This window comes from Chiloscyllium punctatum, chromosome 14 (genome assembly GCF_047496795.1).
Source record: "Chiloscyllium punctatum isolate Juve2018m chromosome 14, sChiPun1.3, whole genome shotgun sequence".
NCBI classification, from domain to species: Eukaryota; Metazoa; Chordata; class Chondrichthyes; order Orectolobiformes; family Hemiscylliidae; genus Chiloscyllium; species Chiloscyllium punctatum.
In genome coordinates, this window is record NC_092752.1 from 27,626,023 (window position 1) to 27,632,378 (window position 6,356).

Consider the following 6,356-nt stretch of genomic DNA (forward strand, 5'->3'; position numbering starts at 1 on the left):
ATTACAGATATATTGCAAGGAACACAATCTGCATTTTCCTCAGAAACTATGTTTAATGTCAATACTTTGTATCTGGCATTTGCCTAAATATTTGCTTCAAAAACCTAACCACATGTCAGTGCAGAATGAACTTTGACACATAATACAATCAGTCATGTTGGAGTGTTACATGCAGGAATTTCTGCAGCAATACAATTTATCTTGGGGCCCTGGTTAATTAAACTTATCATAATTTGCAAGGGAACTTTAACAACATGGAAACAGTTTGTTATGATTTAAACAGAGACATTATTTTAAGAAATGTTTGGGTTATAGGTTTGGACCCTGGTAACATTCTCACATTAGTACTGAAAACTGGTGCTGCATTCCTTGCTGCAACCACAGCCAAGCTGTTTTAGTACAGGCAGTGGCTGTGGAAAACTGACCAGCCGTGTCCTGTACACAAAAACCAGGAGAAATCCTACCCAGCCAAATACTACATCCCATCTGTCCACTCTCAATCATCAGCAAAGTGACCGAGAGGTTATTAACAGTGTTATTAAGCAGCATTTGCTTATCAATAACTTGATCGCTTGGGTTGTGCCTGGGTCATTCATTTCTTTGCCTCATTACACCTTTGGTCAAATATGAGTAAAAGACCTGAACTCCAGTGGTGAGATGAGAGTGACTGCACTTGACATCAAAGCCACATTTGACTGAGCTCGGTATTAAGGAGTCCTAGCAAAACTAGATGGTACAAAATCATATACAGTGGCTGTCCAGAGAGACTTGTGGGTTCAGGAGCACAGATCTTTAAGATGCCACGAATGGGTACAGAAAGTAATCAAGCAAGCTAATGGAATGCTGTCCTTTATACCTGGAAGACTGGAGTATAAAGGAACAGAACATAAGGTGCAGTTATACAAAACCCTACTTAGACACCGCTCGAATTACTGTGAGCAGATCTGAGAACCACACCTCAGGAAGGTTATATTGGCCTTGGAGGGAGTACAATGTGTGTTTACGAGAATGATACCTAAACTTCAGAGGTTAGGTTATGAGGAAAGATTATACCAATTAAGCCTTATTTCTCTATATTTTGGAGGTTAAAGGTGAGCTGATTGATATCTTTAAAATATTAACAGGAAAAGAATGGTAGACAAAGATTAACAATTGCCATTGGTTAAGGATTCTATAACTAGAGGTCATAGTCTAAAAGATAGGCCCAGACTGTTCAGGAGAGATGGTAGGAAGCTCCATCCAAAGGACAGTGGATGTTTGGAACTTCTTCAACAAATTACAGTTGATGCAAGATCAATTGTTAATTTTAAATCCAAGATCAATAATCTTATTGTTAAGCAAAGATATTAAGGGATATGGGTCAAAGGCAGGTATATGGAATTAAGCCAGAGATCATTCATAATCTCACTGAATGGCAGAACAGGCTCAAGAGGCTGAATAGCCTACTGCTCCCCTTATGTTCCTACCTTCCGATTATCAACAGTAGCCAAGGAAAATACTCTTCTGATTGGAGCTATATCATGCTCCTGACTTGTGCCTTGTATACAGTGGACAGGTTTTGAGGAATCTGTGTTGGCACAAAGGAAGATGGTTGTGGTTGATGCAAGTCAATCAGGCACACTTCCAGGACATCACTGCAGGTGTTCCTCAGGATAGTTTTCTCGGCCCAACCATCTTTAGCTGCTTCAACAATGGCTTTTCCTCCATCATAAGGCCATAAATAGAAATGTTCACTGATGTTTGAACAATGTTCATCTCCTTACATATTGAAGCAGTCCATGCCCAAATGCAGTAAGACCTGAACAATACCCAGGCTTGGGCTGACAATCATAGAATCATAGAATCCCTTCAGTGAAAGCCTTCGGCCCAACATGTCCACACCAATCCTGCAAAGAGTAACCCACCCAGACCTATTTTCCTACCCTATATTTACCCCTGACTAATGCATCTAACCTACACATCCATGAACACTATGGGCAATTTAGCATGGCCAATTCACCAAACATGCACACCTTTGGATTGTGGGAGGAAACCGGAGCGCCCAGAGGAAATCCACGCAGGCACTGGGAAAATGTGCAAACTCCACGCAGTCACCCGAGGCTGGAATCAAACCCAGGTCCTTGGCACTGTGAGGTATGCTACTTAAATGCCATACAAGGGCCATCACCATCACCAATTAACATTCAATATAATTACCAACTATCAATATTCTGGGGTTTGTCACTGACAAGAAACTGAACAGGGAAAGTGATTACAAGAGCAGGTCAGGAGCTAGGAGTCTTGCAATATGTAACTCACCAACTGACTCCTCAAAACCTGTCCACTATATACAAAGTGAAAAACTGGAGCATAATGGAATACTCCCCACTTATTGAGATGACTGCAACTCATTAACACTCAAGAAGCTCAAGACCAGCTAAGACAAAGCAACCTGCTTGATTGGCACCAAATCCACAACCATCCAATCCCTCCACCACTGACACTCAGCAGCAGCAATGCATACCATCTGCAAGTTTCATTGCAAAAATTCATGAAGGCTCCTTACACATCATTTTCAAATCCATGACCACTACCTTAGGACATAGGAACACCACCACCTGTCAGTAACCCCCAAAGCTACTCACTATTCTGATGTGGAAATACATTACCGTTCAGTCAATATCTTTGAACTCCCTCCCCATTGTGGGAGTACCTACATCAAATAGACTGCAGCAGTTCAAGGAGAGAGCTCACCATCACCTTCTCAAGGGCAAATATGGGTGGGAAATAAATGCTGGCCCAGCCAGGGATGCCACATGTTAGGTAACAACAGTTTGCACAGAATATTCATTCAAAAAAAAGCACTGGTACAATAGATGCATCACCTTCATTCCTATCAATCAAATCCAAGTCACTTCTGAACTGCATTGAAACACCTCATATTCTGCCTTGGGACCCTACAACCACATGGGATGAATGTGGATTTCAACAGTTTCCTCATCTCCCCTCCCCCCACATTATTCCACTCCCAAGCCTCCAACTCGGCACTGCCCTCCTGACCTGTCCATCACCTCCCTTATCTATCAGCTCCACCCCCCCAATCTATGACCTTCTCCCTCACCTTCATCTACCTATCGCTTTCTCAGCTACCTGACCTCAACCCCACCCCCTCCCATTTATCTCTCAGCCCCCCAAACCACAAGCCTCATTCCTGATGAAGGGCTTATGCCTGAAATGTCAATTCTCTTGCTCCTCGGATGCTGCCTGACCTGCTGTGCTTTTCCAACACCACACTCTTGCCTATGGCATAATCATGGCTCTTGTAGTGTAGACATCATCAAACATATGAGGTTTCAGCACATTTCCAACGAATGACTGATGCCTGCGTGAAGCAACTATTCAACAGTCACTGTTGTCAGGACACATGTTTAGTGTGGAGGGACGCATATACCTATTTCATTCTTTAGTCTTCACTCACACTTGCATGCAAACTTCTGTAAGCTGCAGTTGTAATGTGAAATGTAATTTGGCAGTGTTTTTGCAAAGTATTTTAATTCAAAATTGATTCTATACTTCACTTTCATTTTATCATTTCTCTATAAAAGACCTTTGATTTTTTTTATGTTACACGTGAACAAACAGCAAGAATAAGGCATTTAGCCCCTAAAACTGCTCCCTTATTTAATAACATTGTGGCTGACCTGATAGCATCCTCAAATTCACATTCCTGCCTTCACTTTGTTCCCCTACTTACCAGGAATCTATCCAGCTCTGCTTTAAAAAGACTCTGCTCCCACCACCTTTTCAGGAAGAAAATTCCTGTAACCCATGATACTCTGCAAAAACGACTTGCCTTATCTCTGGGCAATGGGCAATGACTTATTGTGAAACAGTCCCCCAGATCGAGATTCTCCCGTAAGAGGAAACCTTCCCTCAGCATCAGAAACAAGCCTATCCTGTCTAACCTTTCCTCTGATGACAACCCACCCATTCCAGACGTCAATCTAATTAACATTCGCTTTACTGGTTCAAACACATTTACATCCCTGTTTAAATAAGCTAATAAATACAGTAGATAACAGTCCAATGCCCTGTCCTACAATAAATGGATAGATTTCCTAATTACTTGCTGTATCTGTATATCAGACTTTTGGCACTCATGTACTTGGTCATCCAGACCCCTCTGCATCTCAGAGCTCTGTAATCTCTCACCATTTGAATAATATGCCTTTTATTATTCTTTCTTTCAAAATGGATACTTTCACATTTTCCCACATTATGCTCCATTTGCCAGACTTTTTCCCACACACATAACTTATCAATATCAAGTACAAATAAAAGTTGTAAGAATTCGAGATCCTGGCACTGGTCTCTGGAGCATGTCGTTGATGTTCACACTTTATCAGAGCTCTTCTGGGAGTCTAAATATTGTACATCCATTGGTTTTCCTTCATCCATGGCACATGTTACTTCATCAAAGAATACTAACAGATTGATCAAATATCAATTCCCTTTCACAAAACCATGTCGACTCTGCCTGATTTTCTTGACCATATCCATGTGCCCTGTGATAACTTTTTTTCATAATAGCTTTTAATATTTTCCCCATGACAACTGTTAAAGCTAATTTGTAGTTTCCTGTATTTTATTTCCCTCCTGTTTTGAATTAAGGAGTTACATTTCTTATCTTCTAATCCAGTGGGACATTCTCCAGATCTATGGATATTTTTAGAGAATTAAAACTAACATACCAACAATCTCACAAGCTACTTCTTGGAGACCCTAGGACCAAAACTCTTGTTAGCTTGTGGCTGCAACAATTTACTTCATATTACTTCTGTAATTGTAATTTTCTTGAGTTTCTCCATCCATTCAATTTCCAGATTTATAGCTGTTTCCCGTACACTGAAGACTGATGCAAATTGCCTGTTCATTTCATCTTCCATCTCTTTATCTTCCATGATCAATTCTCCACATTCACTTTCTATAGGGCCAATCCTCACTTGGTTATTTCATTTTTTTAAAAACACAGGTCTTCTGCTTTAATGCGACAGTGGTGTTCCTCTGCAACCTCACGCTGTAGAAAATTGTGCTATGGAAAACCGCTAAAGAAAATCGTACTGTAAAAGATCGCCAATAGTAAATCATCAGTGACTCAGTGGTTAGTACTGCTGCCTCACAGCGCCAGAGACCCAGGTTCAATTCCCACCTTGGACAACTATCTGTGTGGAGTTTGCACATTCTCCCCGTGTATGGGTGGGTTTCCTCCGGGTGCTCTGGCTTCCTCCCACAGTCTAAAGATGTGCAGGTTAGGTGAATTGGCTATTCTAAATTGCTCGTAGTGTTAGGTGCATTAGTCAGGGGTGAATGTAGTGGAATGGGTCTGGGTGGGTTGCTCTTCGGAGGGTCAGTGTGGACTTGTTGGGCTGAAGGGCCTGTTTCCACACTGTAGGGAATCTAATCTAATCATACGCCATTCAGTAGAAAATCCAAACAATGTCCACAATTTGTCAATCACATTATAGCCAGTTTACGTTGATGAACCACACATTATAGCAGAATGACTTGTATTGATCGAAACTTTTTCTACTTGTTTATATATTTCTTCCAACATAACCACCTTTCATTTTTAATTTCTTGTCTTTCTTTGCTAACTTTTGCATTCTGTCCAATCTTCTGATATGCTACCTGTCTTTGCACAATTAAATGCTTTATTTTTGATTTGATGTTATGTTTCATCTTTTCTATTGACCACAGAAATTGTGTCAATCCCTTGGAACTTTTCTTACTTGTTGAAATTATCTATTCTGTGTATTTATTTTAGGATTCTCCAGGAAGCTAGGAAAGAGATTGCACAGGCTTTGGCTTTGATCTTTATGTCATCATTGTCTACCAGAATAATGCCGGAAGACTGAAGGATAGTAAATGTTGTCCCTTTTTTCAAGGAGAGTAGAGACAACCCTGGTAATTATAGACCAGTGAGCCTTACTTTGGTTGTGGGTAAAGCATTGGAAAGGATTTTAAGAGATAGGATTTATAATAATCTAGAAAGGAATAATTTGATTCAGGATAGTCAGCACGGGTAGGTCGTACCTGACAAACCTTATTGAGTTCTTTGAAAAGTTGATCAAACAGGTGGATGAGGGTAAAGCAATTGATGTGGTGTACATGGATTTCAGTAAAGAGTTTGATAAGTTCCCCATGGCAAGCTATTGCACAAAGTGCATGGGATTGAGGGTGATTTCACAGGTTGGATTAGAAATTGGCTCGCTGAAAGAAGACAGTGGGTGGTGGTGGATGGGAAATGTTCATCCTGGAGTTCAGTTACTAGTGGTGTACTACAAGAGTCTGTTTGGGGGCCACTGTTGTTCATCGTT